This window comes from Spermophilus citellus (assembly GCF_964194105.1).
Source record: "Spermophilus citellus genome assembly, chromosome: 1".
NCBI lineage: Eukaryota > Metazoa > Chordata > Mammalia > Rodentia > Sciuridae > Spermophilus > Spermophilus citellus.
This window is the reverse complement of record NC_138182.1, coordinates 84,524,277-84,549,674: the sequence shown is the minus strand read 5'-3', so window position 1 is coordinate 84,549,674 and position 25,398 is coordinate 84,524,277.

Below are 25,398 nucleotides of genomic sequence, written 5' to 3'. Positions count from 1 at the left end.
TCTCCCTCTGACACTCTCTTCTTTCCTTCCTCCCCTCCCCTCTCCCTCCCAGTCTCTCTCTCCCTTCTCCTTGCCTTGTATCTGGATACAATTAGAAGTCATTGGTTCAGAAGCCAACATGTTTTCTTCTAATATTGCATATTATAATGAATTTAAAATATTTTATCTTTGAAAAGATCAGACAATTTAAAAACGTTGAAAGGGCAAGTTGACATAATTACAATCTCACACAGAATTATTCAGGGCGATATATAAGTATTCAATGCATAATAAATAAAGCTGTGCATCATGTCTACAGAATCAAGAATGAATGCCAAGATGGAACACCATTCTTCTCCCTGATTCAAGGGGACCTAATTAGCACTAATAGTGGGGAGGAAAGTAGAAAATGAGAGCAGGAGCTCAATATGATGTTAGGAAAAATATCCTAATGAACAGACTGATCAGTTAATGGAAAATTCCCAAGAGAAGTAATGTTAATGTAATTGAAGTATATAATCATCAGGCAAAGAATACTGGAAAAGAAATAAATGTAACCCTTGCTCCACAAAAAGTAGTTCCTGTTTAGAATGTTTCACCTTTATTTTAAAAATAGACAAAAGCAAGCATTAACAAACAGTATATTCTTAGTGAAAAAATATGTAGAAAGAGAATGGAATCATTAAAACAAGACTTTGTTTTCATTTCTCTTGCTGATGTTAAATTGTACATTCTAGAAACTTCCAAGGAGGCTCATTTTGGATATCCTCATCCATTCACTTCAATATCATGAAATTTGCTAAATTGCAATATTATAATGATACTACAATAAATTATCAGGTATATCAGTTTATTAGCAAGTTGGAAATAGTATAGCAATTAGAAAACTGTAGCAGAATCAATACATTCATACAAAGAATGTTCGCCTGTAAGCTGGGTCAGTTTGTATCAACTGAACTTTGGTTCTTGGTGATAGAAATGTACAGCATCATTGTGCTTGCTGTGACTGATGTTGACTGAGAAGAGTGAGAAAACTAAAACAAACCCCTGAAGAGACTTCTATTAGCATTGTATCCTGTTTGCTTGTCCAGACAATCCTAATCTGCAAAATAATAGGTTCTCTAACATTACTCAACTCAGAGTGTAATTTTTCTATTGTACTTCCTTCTGACATTACTTTTTGGAAAATTCAAAGCTTTAGATTCAGCCAGAACACCTCAAGAACATCACTAATTAAGCGTGGGCATGCCAAACAGGGATATAATGCCTAGTTATTTCTAGTCTGTATTAGCTATGTCTGAATGACATTTTTTTCTCTTTTTTATTAATTTTTAAATGTGTTTTAATTAGTTACACATGACAGTAGGATGAATTTATGCATTCTGATATATCACAGATGGGATATAATTTCTCATTTTTCTGAGTGTACACATGTTGTACAATCATATTGGTCATGTAGTCACATATATACATACAGAAATAATGTCTGTTTCATGCTACTATCTTCCTATCCCCACATCCCCTCCACTCCCCTCCCATCACTTCTCTCTACCTAATCTAAGGTAATGCTATTCTTCTCTACTGCCCCCCCCACCCCGTGTGCTTTATTGTGAATTAGCGTCCGCATATTAGAGAAATCATTTGGCCTTTGGTTTAGTGGGATTGGCTTATTTCACTTGATATTCTCCAACTCCATCCTTTTACTAGTGAATGCTATAATTTCACTCTTCTTTAAAGCTGAGTAATCTTCCTTTGAGTATATACACCCCATTTTCTTTATCCACTCATCTATTGAAGGATACCTAGGTTGGTTCTGTAGTTTAGTTATTGTAAATTGAGCTACTATAAACATTGACAACATTTTTTACTTTTAGTAAAAGGGACAAATTTTGGACTGTCATAGGTGAGCATTATAGCTTTGAATCGTTCAGATTTACTAAGTGCAGATTAACTTCCCTAAATCTTCATTTTGCTCTGCGTTGTGTAGACATGGCCAGTGCATTTAGAACTTCAAGCAAGTTTCCCAAGAAGAGTTAAGTGCTAAAATTATAATGATTTCTTAATAGGAGTGAAGGTTATTGTGAAAAGTCACAAATAATTACAGGGAAGGGCCTACCTAAGTACACTCATTATCCTGCGCTACACCCATTAGATGTACTTGTTATTTAAACTTGCTGACCGCAATAGAGGGCACATCTATGTGAATCATGCAACATACTTGCTTCTTTGAGAAATGAGCACATGGGCAGATGATCTTAGTCCTGGAGTTTGCAAAGAAAGCCTAGAACTAGGATTTGAAACCTATCACCAAGGTAATGAAAAATACCCAACAGATGTAAAAACAGTCTAATGGAAACAGCAACCCTCATATTTGACAAAAATAAATTCCAATGAGTAGTAACTTAAGCCTTGCTATGGTTTGGATATGGTTTATTGGCTCCGGAAGGTTTAAGCAATTAAAGGCTTGGTCTCTAGCAGGGCAGTGTTGGGAAGTGGAGGAAACTTGAAGAGATGGATTATAATGGATTCTAAGTTCTTAGGTCACTGGGGGAGTGAGGTAGTTCTTCTGGGACCCTTTGCTAGTTCTTGTGGGATCCCGTTGAGTTCTTGTGGGAGGGTCATTATAAAAGGAGCAGGCCTGCTTCCTGGAGATGTGACCACTGGCTCTGACCCATGTTCCTGCCATTGTTATCTACAACAAGGAGACAGCCGAAGGGCAGCAAAGTTTCCACACAGAGACCATGCTATGCCGTTCAGATTTTGAAACTTGAAACCTGTAGCTAAAAAAATACCCAAACAAATAAAAACCTTTATTGTCATAAGTAGTTTGTATCAGATATGTCATTATGGTGATGAAAAGCTGACTAATGCAGGATTAGTGAAAAGACAAGTTGCTACATAGTGCTTGCTATATCTTTCTTTTTCGTTTGCACTGTTCATGCATTGTACTTGACCTGTTTTGTGTCAGAATGTCTGATTCACAGGGTGTTCACAAATCAAAACCATAAACCATAGTGTCATCTAATAAACTTTATTTTCCCTAGATATGAATGAAGCAATGTTTCTTATAGATTCGATGCAATCATTTCTGCATTTAAACAATTATGTCTTTTTCTTTAGCAATATGTCTGCTAAATTATCTTCATGACACAATATCACTGTCTGCTGACGTGAAGATAATATTAAACTATGAGTTCCTTAGAGCAGAAACCTAATTAATCACTTTCATGTGTCTGGCATATATTTTTTGGGCCTGGTACAAAGTAGAGTGGATACCCTATGGTAGAGACAAGATTAAAGTGTTGTTAGGTCAATGGACTTCTTGACCCACTGACGGGCTAGAATGCTGGGCACCTAATATCTGTTAATAATTTCAAAGTTTGCAGTTGCTAGCACAGGCCACTGTAATACACTGTTTTCCATGCATTTTAGCTAAAACTTCAGGAAGAGTAGATTCCTACTCCAAGGATTCCTTTTCAGATTAAGTATCCCATATCCAAAATTCTTGGGATAAAAAGTATTTGGATTTGGATATTTTTTTTCAGATTTTGGAGTATTTGAATATACATAATGAGATATCTTGGGATTTACCGTAGTCTAAACACAAAATTCATTTGTGTTTCGTTTTATACATGTAGCCGAAAGCTAATTTTACATATTTTTAGTGCACCTGTGTTTTGACTGAAATTGATCACAGTGCTGAAATTCCCATTTGTGATGTCATATTAATGCTCAAAAAGTTTCAGATTTTGTGCAAGTCAAAACTCCACTGAGAAGAGCTGGGAATGAAGCTCAGTGGTAGAGCACTTGTCTAGGAGGCACAAGGCTTTGGGTTCAATCCCCAGTGCCACAGAAAGAAAAAAATAAATAAAAATAAAAGAAAGAAGAAAAATGTACACTGACATTTTACTTGCTCCAGTTAGAAAGGCAGTGATCAAGAAAACAAATAAAATTATGTCTTTTACAGGTAAATGGATGAAACTGGAGAATATCATGCTAAGTGAAGTAAGCCAATCCCTACAACCCAAAGGCTGAATGTTTTCTCTGATAAGTGGATGGTAATCTATAATGGGGGTGCATGAGAAAAATGAAGGAATTTTGGGAAAAGGGGAGGGGGAAGAGGAAGGAACATGAGGGCGGGAAAGATGGTGGAATGAGTTGGGCATCATTACCCTAGGTACATGTATGACTGCACATATGGTGTGACTCTACATTGTGTACAATCAGAGAAATAAAAAGTTGTGCTCCATTTATGTACAATGAATCGAAATTCATTCTGCTGTCATGTATAACTAATTAGAACAAATTTTAAAAAGGAATTCACTTTCAATTAATTTTGGTTTTTTTGGTATAAATAAAATGTAACCTTACTGACTTTAAAAAAAGAATATAAATACTAATAAATGCTGAGAGGGAAGGAACACCTATATGTTGTTGGCAGGATTGTAAATTATAGTATAACCATTATGGAAATAATAGTGAAGATTCCCCAAAGGAATAGGAATGAAACCACCAAATGACCCTGCTATTCCACTCCTCAGAGTTATCCAAAGTCATCATGCTATAGCAAAACATGCATACCCATGTTTATAGCTGCACAATTTACAATTGCCAAATTAGAAAACCAGCCTAGGTGGCCATCAATAGATAAATGAATAAAGCAAATGTGATATATATAAAATGGAGATTTATTTAGCCATGAAGAATGAAATTGTGTCATTAGAAGGAAGATGGTGGAAGTTGAGAGCATCATGTTAAGCAAAATAAGCCAAATTCAGAGAGTTAAGAATCATGTATTTTCTTTCAGACATGGACGATAGAGAGGAGAAGGGGGAAAAAGTAGGGAGTATCTCATGAAAATAGAAGGGAGATCAATAGAGTAAAGGAAGTAGACCAGGAGAAGGGACGATGGGAGGGAATGAAATTGACCAAATTATGTTATATGCATTTATGAACATGTAACAGTGAATCCCACTATTATGTATAATTATAATGCACCATTGGGGGGGGGAGAGAGAGAGAGAGAGAGAGAGAGAGAGAGAGAGAGGTTTTAGATTTTGGATAATTTCAGATTTCAGATTTTTGGAGTAGGGATGCTTAACTTCTCAAATTGATTGAAGCCTTTCATGTTAAAGACTAGCAATTTAAGGTTTTACTAGAGTATAATGTTATTATACTGTTGTATGATGTTAAATGTTAATGTTTTCTCTTTTGTTTTTACTGGTGCATTATAATTATCCATAATAGTGAAATTCAGTTGTAATTTAACATTATACTATTTTACTAAGTTGCAAAATAAGACTATTAATGACTTTAAAATGTTATAATTCTAAATCTCCATTTATTTCAGATTTTGCAGACTGTTTAGAAATAGGAAAGTTGATATGAGTGTTTATAATTCTTATTTATGCCAAATTTGAAGTTTTAAGTGATATTTGACATTTGATATTCTAGGGAAGTATTTTTATGTGTTTTGGTAAGAATTAATGAATTACAATAGGTTTACAATAAGCTGCACAAACTTAAAGTATACAATTCAATATGTTTTGGCTTATTCATATACCTGTGTAAACACACCACAGTCATGATAGTGAATATACCCATCATATTTTATGTTTTGTCCTACATCTTTATAATCCCTTTGCTCTCCTCTCCTAAATATCACCAAGAAATAACTGACCTATTTTCTGTGACTTTGTATTAGTTTGTATGTTGTAGAATTTAAGATAAAGTTGTTATCTATACACTCTCTTTTGTTTGGCTTCTTTTACTTAACATTATGTTGGCGTCATCTACGTTGTCATCTGTACCAAGAGTTGATACAGATACTGGTTCCACAGTATCTGTATACAGATACTGTGGAACCAACCTAGATACCCTTCAATAAATGAAAGGAAAAAAATGTGGCATATATACATAATGGAATATTACTCAGCAATAAAAGAGAGTAAAATCATGGCATATGCAGGTAAATGGATGGAGTTAGAGAAGATAATGCTAAGTGAAGTTAGCCAATCCCAAAAAACCAAATGCCAAATGTTTTCTCTGATATCAGGAGGCTGATTCATATTGAGTAGGGAGGGGAGTGTGGGAGGAATAGACAAACACTTTTTTATTGCTAAGTACTCCATTGTGTAAGCATATCTCATTTTTGTTTAATCCATTTACTTAAATTCAGACATTTGGGTATTTGAGGTTTGGACTATTACAATAAAGCTGCTGTGAACATTCTTACATAAATCTTTGTATGTATACATGTTTTCATTTGTCCAGGATACCTGTTTAGGAGTAGAACGGTGAGATCCTAACATGATGTTTCACTTTTCAAATCTAAATATGTATTTTCCAATGTGATTGGCCTATTTTTTTATTAATTTTTTAAATTTACATATGATAGCAGAATGCATTACAATTCTTATTATACATATAGAGCACAATTTTTCATATCTCTGGTTGCGTACAAAGTACATTCACGCCAATTCATGTCTTTATACATGTACTTTGGATAATCATGTTCATCACATTCCACCATCATTTCTAACCCATATCTCCTCCCTTCCTCTCCCACACTTCTGCCCTATCCAGAGTTTATCTATTTCTCCACAGTCCCCTCCCTACTCAATATGAATCAGTCTCCTGATATCAGAGAAATCATTTGGCATTTGGTTTTTTTGGGATTGGTTAATTTCACTTAGCATTATCTTCTCTAACTCCATCCATTTACCTGCATATGTCATGATTTTACTCTCTTTTATTGCTGAGTCATATTCCATTTTGTATATATACCACTTTTTTATCCATTCATTTATTGAAGGGCATCTAGTTTGGTTGCACAGTTTAGCTATTGTGAATTGTGCTGCCATAAACTTTGGTGTGGCTGTACCCTGTGACTGGACTATTTTATGCTCCTACTAGCAGTGAAGGAGAGTTCTAAGTGCTTCATGTCCTCACTGAAGTCTGGTATAGTCAATCATTTTAGTTTTAAGCATTCTAATGGTGGTGTTGTAGTAACTCTTTGTTTTAATCTACATTTCCCTAAGGGACTAAAGGTGTTAAGTGAATTTTCATGTGCTCATTTACCATTCACATAATTCTCTTTGGCAAAGTGTTTGTTCACATATTCTGACCATTTAAAAATAATTGTTGTTTGGTTTTCTTTTAACTGTGGAGTTTTGAAAGGTTTTTTAAAATATATATTCTTCATGTTTTTTTCCCAAGTTATGTGACTTTTCTTCTTAAGAATAGCATGCCCTTAGTTTATTCAGGCTGCTATAACAAAATACCATTAATTGGTAGCTTATAAATAACAAAAATTTATTTCCCATAGTTTTGGAGGGTGGAAAGTGCAAGATTAGTCACAGGCAGATCTGGAGAGTCAGATTTTTGATTCCTAGATTGTGACCTGTTACTGTATTCTCACAAGATGTAAAAGTCAAGCTAACTCTCTGGGGCCTTTTATATATGGACACTAACCCTATTTATGAGGGCTCTGTCCTCATGACCTAATTACCAAAGGCCCCACCTCCTAATGTCATCACTTCATTGGTTAGAATTTCAGTATATAAATTTTGGGAGGACACAAACATTTAGACCAGAGCACCAATTTATCATTTTTTAAGTTTTTTAAAAATTGTGTTGTTGGTGGCATAGTTAAGAATTTCTTACCTAGTTCAAGGTCACAAATAATATCCCCTATGTTTTTGTCCTGAAAATTTAGTTTTATTGTTCATTTAAGTCCTTAGTGTATATAAGATAAATTTACATATATGATATGAGGTATGAATTAAAGTTCCTTTGTGCATATTGATATACAATTATTTCAGCACCATGGATTGATAAGACTATTTTTGCCTAACACGTTTTTTTTTGTTGTTGTTGTTGTTCATCCTCGCATCAATTTCACTGTCTTGATGGTTGTGAAAAATTCACTCTGTCTTATACTCTCTGTTTACCAGAATTTTTCTTTAAAAACTTTTTGTCACTGGGTATGTAAGTAATTACAGATGATTGCCAACTTTTACATTGTTTTTTCTTTCTTTCTTTCTTTTTTTAATTTAAACAGCTTGAACATCCTAGAGCCTTGACTTTGTATAGTACCTTGTCAGCCTCTTAGCCCTATCTCTGGACCAGCACAATGCAGGTCTTACATGGAACAGATGTTGAGAATAGGAATGTCTACAGTCTCTAAGAAGGGAGGACACCAGCCATCTCTAAAACACCAGCCAACTCTACTTTGGTCTCTGGACACAAAGCCAAGGAAGAAGAGATACACTCTCCTCTTTCTCCCCTTTCAGGAGTGATCACAGCATGCTTTGGCACACTGAATTTCCAGAGAGCTCTTCACATTTAGCATTGTAGGAATTTATTATTGTGAAGGCTGGTTCTTGCTGATGCAATCTCTGTTATTGCTCCTTTATGGTTAGTAGAAACAGAATTGATTTGCTTCTGGGAACTCCCAGATAGAACTAGAGAGATTTTGAAATCTGGAGATTCCAAAATTGTGACTGGGGTTGAGGGGCAGGGACAAAGAAGAAGTTGTGTTTTTACTATTATTGTGCCTTAACTCTATTCTCTAAATGTTATATGAGAAAATACGGGCAAACATATTCTGGTTATGTTAATTTAAAATACTGTTATTTATTCCAGTTAAATGAGACACAAAAAAAGATGAAATCAATTACTCATGAACATATCTTTATAAAACAGATATCTTGTTTTGTACAATAATTATTTCCTGGCACTCTTGATTATTTTTAAATGATGAGACTTTTCTGTGTTGTAAGTGCTAATTAATTCTGAAGCTCTTGCAAGTCTGTAAATGTTAGAGAATGCAGTGAATGTAATTTAGAAATAAAAATATTTTCTATGTTTAAATTCTATTGGTGTATAATGGATTATCTTCTATTGCTATGCATTCCTTACTCTTTTTTTTTTCCTTTTGTAAATACAACACAGCCATGGACTTGAATGTTGAAGAGATTTTATGTCAGAATATACTATAAAGGGATGGTAGCTTGTAAATGCTGCTATCCATTTCATATTGAATAGGTGCAATTTAATTGTCATGACTTTGATGGCAATGCTCCAAGCATGTACCTGAATCAGGCAGTACTTTATTGATAGATAGAGAAGTTGGCTTTTATATATCTTCATTCTGGTGACTCTCACAATGGCCTCTAGTTCCTAGAGCCTGTCCTAATTAATGGCAAGATAACTTCGTAGATCCTCAAGTTGGCTATGTGGGGTAAAACCTCTAGACACCATGATCCCCTCCCAAAATAAGATTTTGTGTTAAGGATATGAATATTTCTCAAATGGGTAAAGTATTACATTAAAATGATAATAAAAAGAAATGTATTAAAGTCTTCATAGGACCTTCAGGCACGGCTTTCCCAGAACACAGCATTTATTACTCTTACGTCAACTGTTATTTCCTAAAATAACAGTTGTTTCATTATTTTTCTAGCAGTCTTTGCATGTTTAAACTTGTTACTGGTATCTTAAGCTTAATTTTCATTGTTGAAAATGAAAGATAACTTCCTTCCCTTTAAGCTATTACTTCCATTGCCTCTATCTTGTTATTTCTCCTTCTTTTGACAATAGATTTTTTGTTGTTGTTGCATATAAAAGACAAACAGAAGAGACCTAGCCTACAATTGAGGGCATACAAAGATTTGGGCAGGCAGAAAATGATCTAGGAAAGTATTTAAGTTTTAGCAACTAAAATTCTCCCACCAACATTTAGGAAAATCACCATATTAAAAATAAGTCAAAGGGTTGAAATTGTAGCTCAGTGGTTCTGCACTTGCCTAGTATGTGTGGCTTCAATCCTCAGCACCACATAAAAGTAAATAAATAAAATAAAGGTATTGTGTCTATCTACAACTAAAAAAATATATCTAGAAATAATTTTTAGTCACTCCAGCTTTATAATAGGTTATACTAAAATATTAGATTATTCTTCTTTTTAGAAAAGGATTATCAAGAATTATGATGGGTCTGAGATTTCACCCTATTTGCAAACTAATAAGTGAGCCTGCCACAGTTTGATGGAGGCTGATGAAATTCTGGGGTGGAGAGTAACACAAATATAGCATAGAAAGATGTATGAGTATTGGCATATTTGGGATTCTTTCCTTTGCCCCCAAATTCCACACAGTTGTCCATATGAATTCCTCTAGAGGCAGTGGGTTGAGTTCAAGAAGAGGAATCTGAAACTTAGGGAACCTGAGTCTTTTATAATGGGCACAAGCATGCGGGCTTTTGCTCTGCAGGGAGTCCCCATAATTTTTAAGTCTATGAACTACTACAAAAATCCTTGAAAAGATGGTTCATAATGATTGACAGTCATTGCCCTGTTTTGCAAGAGATGTGAAAACATGGGAGACTCGTGAAGAATCATTTCTAACCAACCAGAAAATAGTTAGAATTTATAAACTTTAAGAAGCAAATAGGATACTATCAGTGGTATGCTGACAGATATTTAACAATTAGCTCTGTGTGGGGGAATACCTGATTTGCAGCATTTATTAATTACCATAATGTATATATGGTAATACTGTTGATTTTGAGCCACCAATAGAACTCCAATGAATGCAAAGTTTTGAAGAGATGCACGGTAGCACACTATTTCTATCACACAGACAGAATAGACATAAATAATTTTAAAAAATAGATAATACTAAAATTTAGCAAAGTAAGTAGGAAGTGATGAGTTTTGAATGCTTATTACCTTTTAATATGACTTATTTCATTGTAAGTTTATATAATGAAACTTTTAATAATAGCCATTTTAACAATTGGCTCCACAATTCCTGGTAATTTAACTGGCTCTTGCAGGCCAGTCTGAACCATCTCTAGTACCCACTGTCAATTCTCTTCCCTATCCAGTTATGGAATTCCCTTAGTCTCATTCTTCAACACCAAGTACTTTCTGTAGCAATATTCTTGTTATTCTACTGATTGATTATTTTTTTCTCATTTTATTTAAGGCTAATGTGATATTCATTTAACTTATTTATTTCTCAATACCATCTGGTTAACATATATAAATCAAATCCACTGTGTCTAAATTTATACTATGTTATAAATAACATAAAATAAGATCCTTTTGGAAGGTCCTCTTTCTATCAAATGTCTTCATTACTAGGTGTGAGTTTGAATAGAGAACCCATTTGATTTTTTTTTCTGTGAATTTGATACCCCCCAATATGTTTCTGGGGATTTTACAAATAGAAATCCCGGATAAAGTCTGTCAATATTATTGGGAGATTTCACAGGTATCAAGTTGGATCAAAAGCAGTGTTCAGTTTTCCTAAGAGTGGCTGATTCAGATTCAAAGACAACAAACACTTATGACATATCACATTGTAGGGCTAACTGAATGCTTCACATATATACCTTATTAATCCCTAAATCAGTGAAGTAGCTGTTAATCCCATTTTATAGATGTGGAAGCTAAGATTAGTTTTGTGTTTTACATTTTGAGAAGAGAATATCAGTATTATGCGGCTCTCCCTCCTCATGATAGCATTAGTTATCAAATACTTCCACAGTATTTCTCAATAGGAGACAATTGGTAAGTATCTTATTGTCTTAGCATAAGACAATAGGACCAGGAAAATAAAATTAATAATGCAAGGCAATATAGTGGTTGGGGGTCAAACGGGCAACCTGAAAATTCTGAGTTGTGAGAAATCCTTTCAAGTTGGGCTGAATAACCACTTCATAAGTGATTTGGAATTTGAATTGGTCTTAGATGGGGAATGCTTGGGTAAATGTATAATAGAGGGCATTATTTACTAGAGGGAACAGGTAACAAAACAGAAGATGTGGCTAAATCTGTTTAGGGATGGTGGAGAAGACTGGGGTGGTAAACAGACACAAAACTGTACTGAACACTTTTCTAAGTATGCTTTCACAAAATGCTCTGAAACTAGGTATTTTAGGTTTTAAGTTTTTGTAATCTAAAAAAAGGAATGTTGTATCTAATACAGTTGGGAAGTTGTCTATTGTCCTAAGTCTATCTCTCAACTCTTTCTTTTGTCCATGAACCTTGATTTTTCAGACTCCTCTGTAATCAATGAGAGCCTAATGTCCTCTTTCATCTAAAATTGGCTTTCTTATGTTGTCTTGGCTTTCTGATCTAGAAATTATGTTATTCTGGAACTTCCTTTGGACTTTTGCTCCATGTTGGGCTCTGAACCTAGTTTCACTGCTCTGGTGTTTCCCACATTGCTTGCTCCTCTCTTTGCTGGCTCTCCTGACTCCTATTATGGCCTTGACTTGGGGTGTTATACTCTGACACAATTTTTTTCTTCCCAATTCCATGGTGTTTGTCCCAGATCCCAGTTCATAGTACTCAGTTATGATCCTTGATAGAAGGAAATTTGGCATAAAATGAAATTCTCTTTGTACTGTCTCAGAAAATTTATAAAAAGTAATGTATATATGTTTAAATAAATTTGCTCATAGAAAAGTAATTTCATGGCATAAACTCCAAGGACAGTATTATAATGATGTCCACTTCATAGACTTGTTTATAAATTTAACATACATTTTATTATAGTAGCCATTAAACCCCCAAATCTGTTTTGCAAATGTTTTAAGACTTTTCTCAATTTCACCTACTATTCTTGTTTAGTCTCAAATTCTATCTTCAAAACATCAAGAAAGTAAATTTATAATTAATAATGCAAGGCAATATAGTGGTTGGGGGTCAAATGGGCAACCTGAAAATTCTTGTTTAAAAGCAGCACACTTGAACTGTGTTCATGTGACTAAATTATCTGATAAGATGGTCACTGGGTATGAGTGGGATGGTGTGGAGGACATTGTCCTTATTGAATGTGGTGGTTGGTCTGTTTCTACCTTTTCCAGCCCCCTCAGCTGCAGACACTGAAATCATCTTTCCTGCTGAAGGCTCACTCCTCTTCTGCGCAGACTTAGAACCAATCTTATCCAAGAAAATAGCATATCAATGGACTGAAAAGTAGCTGGTGCAGGGTTGGGGAGCTGGGGGCCATGGAGGAAGTTCTGGATTGAGTCCAAGTGGAATATCCCTATCAATCAATCACTCTTAACAGCACCCTCTTCCTCTGCACTCCCTGTCACATTTGCCCAAGACTTATGACAAAACTCTTCCTGTGATTTGCATTTCTATACTCCACTTTCATCTTCAGAACAGATATTCATCTAACTTCAACTCTCTTGGCTGAACACTATATTCTTCCTAAACTTTATCAACCCCTTTCCTGAGAATTCTTGGAAAAGAGCAAAGGAGTGGCTCAAAAGCCACCCAAACAGACATGGCTGTGGATCTAAGGAGGTCCACCTGAGTATTCATCATCAGATCAATTGACTTGGAGTTTGTTCCCTCTTTTGGGGGTGTTGGAAGTACTTCCTCTGGCTTAGCTCTGAAGGGCATATAAAAAAATTAGCATGAGAACACATTTAATATAGTAACTACTTACTAAATTGTTTTTATCATATTGCTTATTTATTCTGTCAAGGCAGTGCATATAAATATACAAGCACACATATAAATACATATGTAGTTATGACATCTTTACACAAATATCTACATTCTGTGCATGTTGTTCTGTTTCTTGCTTTTTTTAACAATGTCTTTTGGAGATAATTCTATAACTTATTGAATTCTTAATGTGTAAAGAAACAAGCAAGGTAAATATTTGAGTTAGACATGCCTTGCCTTCTTTTGGTATGTAACATAAGAACTACTATTCATCTGAAAGAATATGAGACAACAGATTCTCAATTAATACAAATTCTATGAAATATTTGTTCTATATAAGGGCTTTTAAATATCTAAATATTATATCTTCAAATGAGTATGACTTATGCATATGAATAATACTGAGTCACATATCCACCCAGAGGATGCTATTCTAGACAATATTTGATGCTTCATATAATTCTATTATGTTTACTGAATACTTACTATGTGCAAGGTGCTATGCTCTATACTGTAAGGAATGGAAACCTGAGAATGGGACATGTAAAGGATATAAAAAATGAGTAAAGCACAGTCCTGTATTTCTAGTGTGGAGGGATTAAGACAAATTGCACACAAATGTGGGCTCTGAGCATTGCAGTCTATACAATATTTAAAGGACAGGAAAGCAGTTTTAATGATAATGATGTGATCTTAGCTCATGGCTATGATAAAGAAGAATTATATATTCAAGATGCAAATTATGTCTGGTTTAATTGTCTCTGTCAGTTTGAAGAAGCAGACACTCAGGTGTGCAAACAGATGTTAATACTCCTTTGGGAGAACTTGTGTCTTTTTAGGGGGTTGGGGGATGCCCACTGATTTCAATTGACATGATATTCATTAAGAACAATGTGGCAGACTTTTTCTCAGTCTGTATTCAGTTATGTTTGACCTCTGCCTGAAAGATCTTCAGCAGCCACAAAGACAGCCTAATGGATAACAAAATCCACATCTTCATGTCAAGCTAAATTGGGGAACATTTCATCATTTAGCTTCCCAGTGTGAAGGACATGAATAATTCAGTGGTTTGTATACATTTCCATTCATTCCCCTCGGGAAGATGTTTGCACTGAATAAGAATGCTACAGGATGGAGGGGTTGGCAAGACCTGAGTCCAGGGTTAGGATCATGTTTGTGGGGTGTTCCTTTGGAACCCTGTCCCTGTGTCCACTCTCCTTCCAGAACGTCTATGGCCATAGCAGCAATGGGGTAAACATCTTGTGGAAGAAGTGGTGGGCTTGTTAATATCCATGCCTCTTACTGATAACATCCCTCATGCTAGCTTCATCTGGGTCATTAAATAATCTTTTGTAAAAAAAGCTTCTTTTCTATAATTTGGTGTTGGTAAGAATACAGCTTAGTGAAAATTTATTTCTTCTGGATTGAAACAAAGATTTTTAAAAATGCAGATTATCTGAGGGAAGATCCCAGGGATTAGGTCTCTTGGGAACTACCATCTGTGAAAAAAAATTTCTGTTGGGCTATAGTCCTGACAATTGCAAAATGGACAGCCACTGTAAGCCATTTATTCTGTCTCACTGGATAGAATAAATTGTTTCCTAATTGGAGTTATGTCTTGACATGGACTGTAAAATATGGTAGCAATAATTTACTGTCAGCTTAAAGAAATGACAGAAAATTGTTTGCTTTTCAAAAAAAAAAAAAAGCAATACTTTTTTCAACTGGACCAGGAGATAATGTTTAAAAATATTATCTGTATAATACAATACTATTTTTAACAGTAATACATATTTGGTAATTTTTTTGTGTGTGTGTGTCTGTGCTTTCGGAAAACATCATTTTTAATAAATAAACCAGAGTTTCTTGAACAATCTCATTTATATTTTATGTTCTATAGACATAGACATTATTTATTGCTGCCTTTGGAATGAATTCTTTTGGTATAGGAAACTTGCCTACCAGATATTAAAATATATGTAGTAAATACATAACCATGCAATATCTCAATATTAAAAAATACATCAATAAATTTGATAATTTAGTAACTGACAGTTGTAGTATTTCATAAGATAATGATGTTATAATAATTGATAATCTAGCCTATACTTTTATTTATTTATTTATTTTGGTACCAGGGATAGGACTAAGCAGCACTTAACCACGAGCCACATCCCCAGCCCTTTTTTATTTTTTGTTTAGAGACAGGGTTTCTCAAAGTTGCTTATAGCCTTGCTAAATTGCTGAGGCTGGCTTTCAATCTGTGGTCCTCCTGCCTCAGCCGCCTGAGCTGCTGGGATTTCAGGTGTGTGCCACTGGGCCCTGTTATACTTTTTTTTTTTTAAAACTTAAAAACTATAAAAATGCTAGAATAAAAAGGAATGAAACAAAATTTTATAATTTGGGGATGAGTAAATATTTTCTCAGTGTAATAGAAAACCTAGAAGCCATAGAGAGAAATGTAATATAGCAAAAATTATAAAAACTGATTCATTTGAAAGGATAAAAATAAAGTTAAAAGATAAGTGAGAATCTGGGAAAAATGTATGCAGCATATGTGGAAAAAAAGGTTAATAATGGAATGTTTTACTAATCATTTAGAAAAAATACAATCAGCCAGATAGAAAATTGACAAAGAAGGGGCTGGGGTTGTGGCTCAGCGGAGAGCACTCTAGCACATGTGAGATGCTGGGTTCAATCCTCAGCACCACATAAGAATAAGTAAGTAAATAAAATAAAGGTATTGTGGAAGAAGTGGTGGGCTTGTTAATATATATGCCTCGTATATAAGTTCATATATATATGAAAATTGACAAAGAATACAAATGAAAAAGAAATTCAAGGACACTGGGCTATAAATGTCCAATAAGCTTCAGATAAAAGGATTCATTTAAATAATAAATAAATGAAAATTAAACAATAAAAATTACCACTTGGCAACATTTTGGAGGACTGATAACATCCTCAGTCTTTGTAAAGGGAAAATGGGCACTTTCATATGGTATTGGTGGGAGTGAATATAGGTGTAATTTTAATGAGGCAAATTGACATTATCTATCAAAATAAAAACAATACATATGGCCTTTGACCCAAATTTCACTTCCAGTATCCAAAAGAAGTACTACTTAAATATATAAAATATTTATGCCTCAGGATGCCTTGCAGTGTTGTTTATTAGTCAAAAATTGAGGGAAAATTCAATTGAGAGAAAAATGGTTGAATCAATTACAGAATATTCATTAAAGGAAATTCATGCAGCAGCTAAGTAGAAAAAAACCGATTCATTCACAGTGGTTTGGAAAACCAGATGTTGTAAATACAACAAAAAGCCCTCTGCAAAACCATATTCATAGCCTGATTCTATTTTCATTTGGGAAAATAAAAACAACAAAATGTTTATTACTATAAACCTAGAAAAAAGGCTAGAAGAATACAAAATGATCTCCTAATCATGGGGGCTAGAGTGGGGGCCAAAGAATCAGGACAGAAGGAAAGGAAGAGTTTCTCATTTCATATCTATAAGAAAAAGTGAGATTATGAGTGATGCAGGCTTTTTTGTCTTTTCTATTTAACATCTTGTTAGACATGCATTACTTTTTACTTGAAGAACAGATGTCATCTTGACAAGATAATTCTTTTTTTTTTACTGATGAATTTTTTTATTGGTTGTTCACAACATTACAAAGCTCTTGACATATCATATTTCATACATTAGATTGAAGTGGGTTATGAACCCCCAATTTTACCTCAAATGCAGATTGCAGAATCACGTCGGTTACACATCCACAATTTTACATAATGCCCTATTAGTAATTGTTGTATTCTGCTACCTTTCCTATCCCCTACTATCCCCCCTCACAAGATAATTCTTGAAGGAGGGATTAAAAAGACAGAAGTACTGGAATCAGGAAGACAACTTAGAAAACTTGAAATGATCTTGGAAAGGGCCTTGAAGGATGAACCCAGAGCTGAGACAGAAGAATGGAGGAGAGGGACTGAGGTGAGTGGCTGGGAAGTGGAATTCAGAAAGGAGGCCAGCTCTGGTACCAGCTGATGACTAATCTGAAGTTGGAGCCCCAACTCCCAGGCCACTGCTCTTTCACAGTTCTTTCCAAAAGCCCACCCAGGAGAGGTATTTATCCCCTCACACAGCTGGGTACCAAACCTCAAGACCTGGGACTGGGTGTGCGCACACACACCGCACATTTGTGGAGATGAAACCCATGTTGACTCCTCCTGTGAGACAAGGGTTTCAGTTTTGATTTCCCATTACATGTTTCCACATGGGACCCCGTAAAAGCAACATCATTTTGCCAAGGGCCCCTTGGGCCATTCTCTGCAGCTTGGTAACCTGAAGGTTATAATGTCATTACATCAGCCCCCTCCTCTGGGACAGGCAAGCAGTTCTCCAGCTCTCTCTACAGAAGCCAGAATCTCTTCCTTCCATCTGCTTAAAGCCTGGCTGTTGTATGCAGTCTGCACAGCCCTTATAAATCTTTTGGTTCCTGTTTATAAATATGAGACTTAACCCTCATGAAATCTGCTGTAAGCCCAGTGTCCTTGTCACCCTAAAGGGTCAACCTGATCATGATTGCCTCACTCCTGAGCTCCCTCCAAGCCCCAGGCACACCCTCTAATTTGTAATCAAATGCTCAATATTGGTAGGCAAGGGCACATGATGGATGCTCATTTCACCAGGAACACCTCTGTCAAGGGCCTGCTCCCTTTTTATTTGTTTACTCAGAAACAGATGTGTAAACATCTGCTTAAGTACTGTGAAATCTTTTCTAAAATTGAACCTTTAGTTCTAGCAGTTTAACTGAGAAAGCTTGTGTTTACTAAAGTGGAGGCAAATTGTATGGTGAAAAGGGGAAATGAGTGGATCTTTTGTAGTATTTCTGAGATCAAGTACAATGTCAAAAAAAAAAGCTTTCATGTATTTAATAGGAAATAACTTTTGCCTATTTGAAGCTTTCAGGTTCTTTAGTATGCCATTACCTTGAATCTCTTTTTCATTTTATGGATCTAGTATATACTTGGATACATATAAAACATGGAAAAAATTTTTGAGTATACTTATAGTTATATCAGAGAGCACTGGTATGGTAGAGAATAGTCCTTTTTCTTCTCTAGCAAAAAATTGGATAACTGTTAAAGTTATTATATGCCCACATCAACAACATCTCCAGGGAGATGCTTGCTGACCTATGAACATACAAAGGAACAGTCCTGATGTTTTGCTTCTGTAATGCAATAGAAAAGCATTTGGCTTATACAATTAAGATAACCCAGTTATATCACAGACCTGCCCTATTTTGAATTTGAGTGATTTCTGTCTAGTCACATGGCTGAAAATAAAATTTTGCCTGTCTTTTAGCAGCAGATAATTTGTAAGTTTTGTTGCTGAATGGCTGACTCTTAGAAGGGATTTTGAAATTGAAACTAAGACTCCTGTCATCTTGCATATGATAATTGATAAGATTTACTGGAAGTTTTTTTTTTTTTTCAAGCAGAAGCATGTGACTAGTTGAAAGTAGAAATCCAGTTAGTGGTTGGCCCTTGTTGTTCTCAATCACTGGTTTTGACCAAATTTTCTAATTGTTTAGGCATTTTGTGGAACACTATGGTAATGAAGAAACTATATCTAATTCAATCTGTTATTTTGCTGGTCCGGACACTTGATTTTACTGGGCTCAGTTTGCTTTAGTATCTCCCTCTCTCTCTCTCTCTCTCTCTCTCTCTCTCTCTCACACACACACACACACACACTGCTACACTCACAATCAGAATGAAATAACATTGTAGTCTATTTTAGTGAAAAATAAAAAGTCATCATAAAATGTTATTAGAACCCTCTCTTTTGTTTTAGTGAGATGAGAGGCCAATATCATGGTGCTTAACTGGTAGCTTGAGGGGTGACTTCTACAATAAAAATGCTTTATTACTCTTTCCATGCAGATATCCAGTGACCATGAGTCCTAGTTTAACTCTTCAGCAGCCACAAAAAAAAAAAAAAAAAATCATCAGATGCAGTTAACTTGAGAGGCCTACTCATCTACCACTAGGTAAAAACATAGTCTAGACATTAGGTTTCCTGACCAAAATTTTAACCTTAAAGATCCTGCTACTTAATATTTTTCAAAAGCTTTACTTAGAGGAACAAAATGAAAAAATGTTAAAATCTAATATTTAAATTAAGCCTTAAGGAGTAATATTGACACCTTGCAAGTATCTAATATTTATAGATATGTATACAGTAGCCTCATTCCTGGGGAGGGCCAGAGTGTGAGAGAGCTACACCCTGCGCATCAATCAGTCTTTTGCTTTGACTGCTTCAGTCTTGGGTGCTACAACATTGACCTACCATTCCAGATCTAATGTTCTCTGGTATTGCAAAATTTAGTGTTTGAGCAACCTGGACCTCTTCCTATCCTAGGGCCGGCTTTTAGAAGATTCCTAGGAGAAGCTGCATTCCAGAGAAATTCTCTACATTCTTTTGGTTTTAGGTCACTCTTGTAATAGGCTCTGAAATCCAAGTAAGGACACCTGCCTATTAGTAAATGTGCCTACCGTGTCCCTGAGGTCAGCAATGAAGTGTTGAGTAACAAACCGGGGATGAGGAGTGGAGGAATCATGAAGGACATTTTCTTACATGGACTTCACTGGAGAATGTGGTTTTTCTTGAAAAATGAAATAGTTCCTATTATGTCTTTAGGGAAATTACACAGATTTTCTTCTGTACATACCTAATTTAGACCAGGAGCTAGGGAGCAAACACTGGTGCTGTAAGCAGCTTAGATTATACCTTTGATAAAAATAACTAGGTAATTACTTATATTTCTTTTGTCTCTAAAACCATTGTCTTCCTCATGGGTCAAATTTTGTTTAGTGGTCAGGGAAAAATTTTGTTGAAAGGCTTTTAGTTGCATCCCTGACCAGTTTGTTTAACTTTTAAACATTCTTTGGAAAAATAAAATACCTTCTCCTACCCCAATCCACAATAACCCAGTTCATTAACTGACATAAAATGAAAGTCATTCTTATCTGGTCCCAGAAAATGACTCGATTTATTTCCTGGCTTTTCATAATCAACAGAACTAACGTGTGTAGCTTTCAGTTATCCATACAGTTTCTCAGTTATGCATGCAAAGGGGGAAGTAGTGATGTTTTGCTTTGTCTGAACCGAGTGGTTCCTTTGGTTCATTTTCTAAATTCTTCTGCCAGAACAAGCTGGTAATTCTGGGAAGACTGAACTGCCTACAGCCATATGCACCCATCTGTTCTCTGCAGACACCTTGGTCTTTTCCATTCACAGCCAATGGTCCTGGGGACATCAGTGCAGGTGGACAGGCCAGGTGGGCCACAGTCAGGTAGCAGAGCATTTAGACTTAAATGTGTAATGATAAGAAAGGCATGAAATGAAGAGTTTGCTGTGGCAGAATTACCTTCTATCCCTGCCAAGGGTTCACAGTCCTCTGCTGGATCTCTACTCTCAATGCTTTTTATACAAATTGTTTTCCTGTCTTGGGTGGATGTCAAAACAGCTTGTGTGTATGCTCTTTGCATCGCAGATCTAAGGCCGCATCTGTATGTAGTTGTCTAATTTTTTTTGCCAAGGACATCAGCTAACTATTACCCTTCTGTTTTTGTTTTCTCATCTCACTTATATTTCAAAAACTCTTACTGGAAAACACACCTGAATTCCTAGAGTACCTACTACAGCTGGATCACACAGATAGAGTCTAGAGACATGTGGAAAGACACAGTGGTATATAAGGAAATTATGTTTTTTCCTTTTTAACAATAGGTCCCAATACTTCTTTTCACTTAATTTCTCTCCTTGGTTGTTTTATCTGCAGGTCTTATAGAAACTATATGTGGATTCTAACATTGATTTCCTTTCTACATTTTGACTAAAAGTTATAAATCTTGTATGAAATTCACCATAATAGGGGTTTATTATACAAGTAATGAGGACTCAGGCTTAAAAATCATAGAATCTGAGAATGGGAAGCAAATTATACAATCCCTTAATTTAATCCCTTCTTGCTTCAGAGGAGGAAACTGAGGCTCAGAAAAGTTGTGTGATTTACCTTAATGTGCAGCTAATAGAGAACTAAAACCTGGAGAAGAATTCATCACTCTACTCAGTGATGTAGGATATTGCATTTGTCTGTTTGCTCAAATATATAAATGACAGTGACTATTTAAAAACAGTTCTGGTGATGTTTGCTACATATGTTATATTTTAAGGGTTTCAAATTTATTCAGATGCCTTTGTATGTCTTGAATGTTTTTATGGCATGAAAAAATGTGTGTGTGGGTATATGGGTGTGAAATTTTTCACAATTTTTAGTGGGTTTAACATTCCCTGGGTCATAAAAATATGACTTAGTTTTATAGTTGAGAAGAATCTTGCATTCTATTGTCATGTATAACTAATTAGAACAAACTTAAAAATTGAATAAAAGAAAAGAAGAATCTTAAAAATCTAGGTTTGGTAAATAAATATGGGTATAAAGATTAAAGATATTCACAAAGTGTGTTTGTTTCATATGGCTATAAGGTTGGGTCTAATTAAGAAAAGTAGATAATAGATCTGGAAAATTCTGGCAAAAAAAAAAAACTATATCAAATTTACCATTTATTTCCAAAACTGAAATTGTTTTGGTTTTTGCTCATTTGTAGATTTGTTTTGTAAAATTTCCCCCCACAATGCCTAATTGATCATAATCTCTGAATAAATTATTAAACTCTATATTCTGCACTTCCTCTAGAGATATAGTCATTATACACAGATCTCTGAAATTTAATGGTGTCACTTTCTCAGCAGTTCTATTAAAGTGATTAAGCTATATCAAATTATGTTTTAATATGCTATTGTAAGGTTTAAGTACTTTATAGGACACGGGCCTGTAACTATTACCAAGATTCATGGTCTGAATGGAATTAATATTTTTCTATCTCTGCATTCTACTACATAAGTTAAAAGTTAATTTAATGTAGTAGAAGGCTTGATAGAAACTGGGAACAACCTTTTCTTCCATATATTTGTATGACTCCTGAGTGTGATGTGTCTCTGAGCACTGGCCCTCTGCCTGCCCACTGCTTTTACTAGGATTGTGCTCCATGCAGGACTTTTCCCATTTCCTTCTCTGTGCCTCAGCCTCTTTGCGGTGACTTCAGCCCAAGAACCCGCCCAAGTTCATGTAGGCTGACAAATGATCCCCCCAAGATGTCTATGTCCTCATGCCTGAGGCCTGTGAATACATTATCTGAAATGGTCAAAGGGACAGCACAGACGTCCTTAAAGATTTTGAGATGGGGGCCCCAGGTCATTGTTCTTTCTAAGAGGGAAGCACAAGAATCAAAGTCAGAAAAAGGAGACATGATGATGGAACCAGAGGTTGAAAAGATGCCTTCTGAAGATGGAGAAAAGAGTCAGAAACTAAGGAATGCAGGCAACTTCTAGAAACTGGGAAAGAAAGAGAAGGAAACATTTTTCCCTAAAAGCTCCAGAAAGGACCATCTCTGCAAACACCTTGTTTTAAGATTTCTGACTTCAAGAACCGTAAGAGAATGATTTGTATGGTTTTAGGACATTCAATTGTTATAGGAGCAATAGAGAACTAATACAATCACTCATGAATATAAATATGTGTGTGTGTGTGTGTGTGTATATATATATTTATCTCAAGATTATAATATATTAGTATTCATAGTAGAACATCATAATACATTTTATATCTTTTTCCTTAATACTGTGTTTAAAAATTAAGTGTCTTTCTAAAAGTATATTTTCAAGTTTGTTTTAAATATTTCTTAAAAATATTGTACCATTTCTGTATTTTAAAATTAACAACCTTATTCATTCAGTTTATATTTATTGAACATTTACTATGTGCAAAGGAGTGTTTGTTGAGGACACAGGAGTGTTTAGTACATGAACTTTGATTCCAAAGAACACATAAGGTGAGGCCCTAGGAGTTAAAATACCATATATGCATACATAACTATTGCCCAATGTGGCATACTGTATTAGTTAGGTGAGGCTGCTAAAACAAAGAACCTGACTATAAGTGACTAAAACAATAGAAATATATTTTCTTACACTTCTGCAGACGGAGGTATCCAAGATCAAGGTGTCCATGGGGTTGGTTTCTTCTGGGGCCTCTCTCTTTTGCTCGTGGATGGCATTCTCTTCCTGTGTCTTTATATGGTCTCCTCTCTGTGTCTTACTCCCCTCATGTTACAAGGATACCAGTCATATTGAATTAGAGCCTACCCTACTGACCTTATTTTAACTTAATTATCCCTTTCAAGAGCCTATCCCCAAGTAAATACACATTCTGGAGATTTTGAGGGGGGATTAGAATTCAACCTATGAATTTTGAGGCAATACACTTCAACCCATAATACATACTAAGGGAAAATACATAATACATACTTTGGGAAAATTCAGAGAAAAGTAAAATACTCCAGTTAATTGCTAAAAGTAGAACTCACTTAAAAACCAATCAATTAACAAGAACCTCTTTGCCATATATAGTTATTTATATCAAAACATGCTATCCTTTCCATTACACCCAGAGATGAAATGGAGCAATCCTGAAGAGACATAAGAATTGTAAATAGAACACATTATGTCCTTTCAAGAAAAGCACTCCAAACTGAGTAAAGAAATCTTTTGGCATGATTCCTCCATTCCATTCCCAGGTGACAAACAAACCCAGAAGCTAATGAGTCTTCTGATGAATCTGACCTTTCAAAGTGACCAAATTCACTGTAGGAAACTTCATTGTGCTTCCAGGAATGGTCTCTCCCAGGCTTACAGATGGTGCTGTATTTCAGTTGAGACAAATAAAAAAAAAAAAAAAAGAGAGATTGAAAATTTATTGTTCCCATAAAAGAGCCTATTCTAATAGAAAAAGCATGATATATATATTTAACATGTTAGGTAAGCAAAAGATGCTAAATTCCTTAGGGTCCTAATTAATATATTTACTCTGGAATATATTTATTATATTCCAGAGTAAAGCACCTCACCCCCGCTCACCCAAGTAAGCTAAAATATAATCCTGTTACAAAAGCAGACAACGCTCACATTGATCCTTTCATTTCCTTATCAAGATGAAAATGCTCAGATTGGTGGGAACTCATCGAAGCTGGTAATTTTATCAACCTAATTTGGCCTACCATTGTTAGAGTTCTCTAGATGGAAATATGTGGACAAGGGGCTGATAAATTCCCCAATAGGAAATATAAGATATACATATAACTCACCCATTATAAGGCAGTATATGCAAATAAAACATCATGTAAGAGTCTGAGGATGGATATGAGCTCCTTTGAAATTCTAAGCACAAAAGAGAATGAAGAAATTCTAATTTAAGGTGATTCATCTGCTTGTACAAATATCTTAAGCATTTTTCACTCACCTCTATCATTTCAAACCAATAGTGCTACTAGAGAATTTTGAAAATAACTTAGTTTTCAAACCTCTACACTGCTAGAATTGCAAAACAAATGTTTTCACGCAAAGAAATAAAATGGGAGAATGGGAGGATGCTTAGTCATGACAGCTAAAGTGCTGTTTATTCCAACATAGTATTGTTTTACTCCTAGAGTAATTGAATTCGATTGTCTAAAAAGTATTTATTTGCCAGCAACATGTGAATTTATTTAATGATAGTGTACAATTTTTAGTAGGAGTTACTGGAATTTTTCTTAGAATGTGGATTTGCCTCAAATCACATTGTTTTCTGGATGCAGTCTGTTAGGTTTTAACAAAAACCTCACAGTTAATCACTGATAGGAAGCCATTGTGCCACACAACTGTTTTCATTGATGGTGTTGGTTTTTTTCTTAGATCAAGCACAACAATGTGCTTCTTAGCAACACACTTCCTGTAGTCAAGGAGACATTGTCACAGGCTTAGAAGAAGA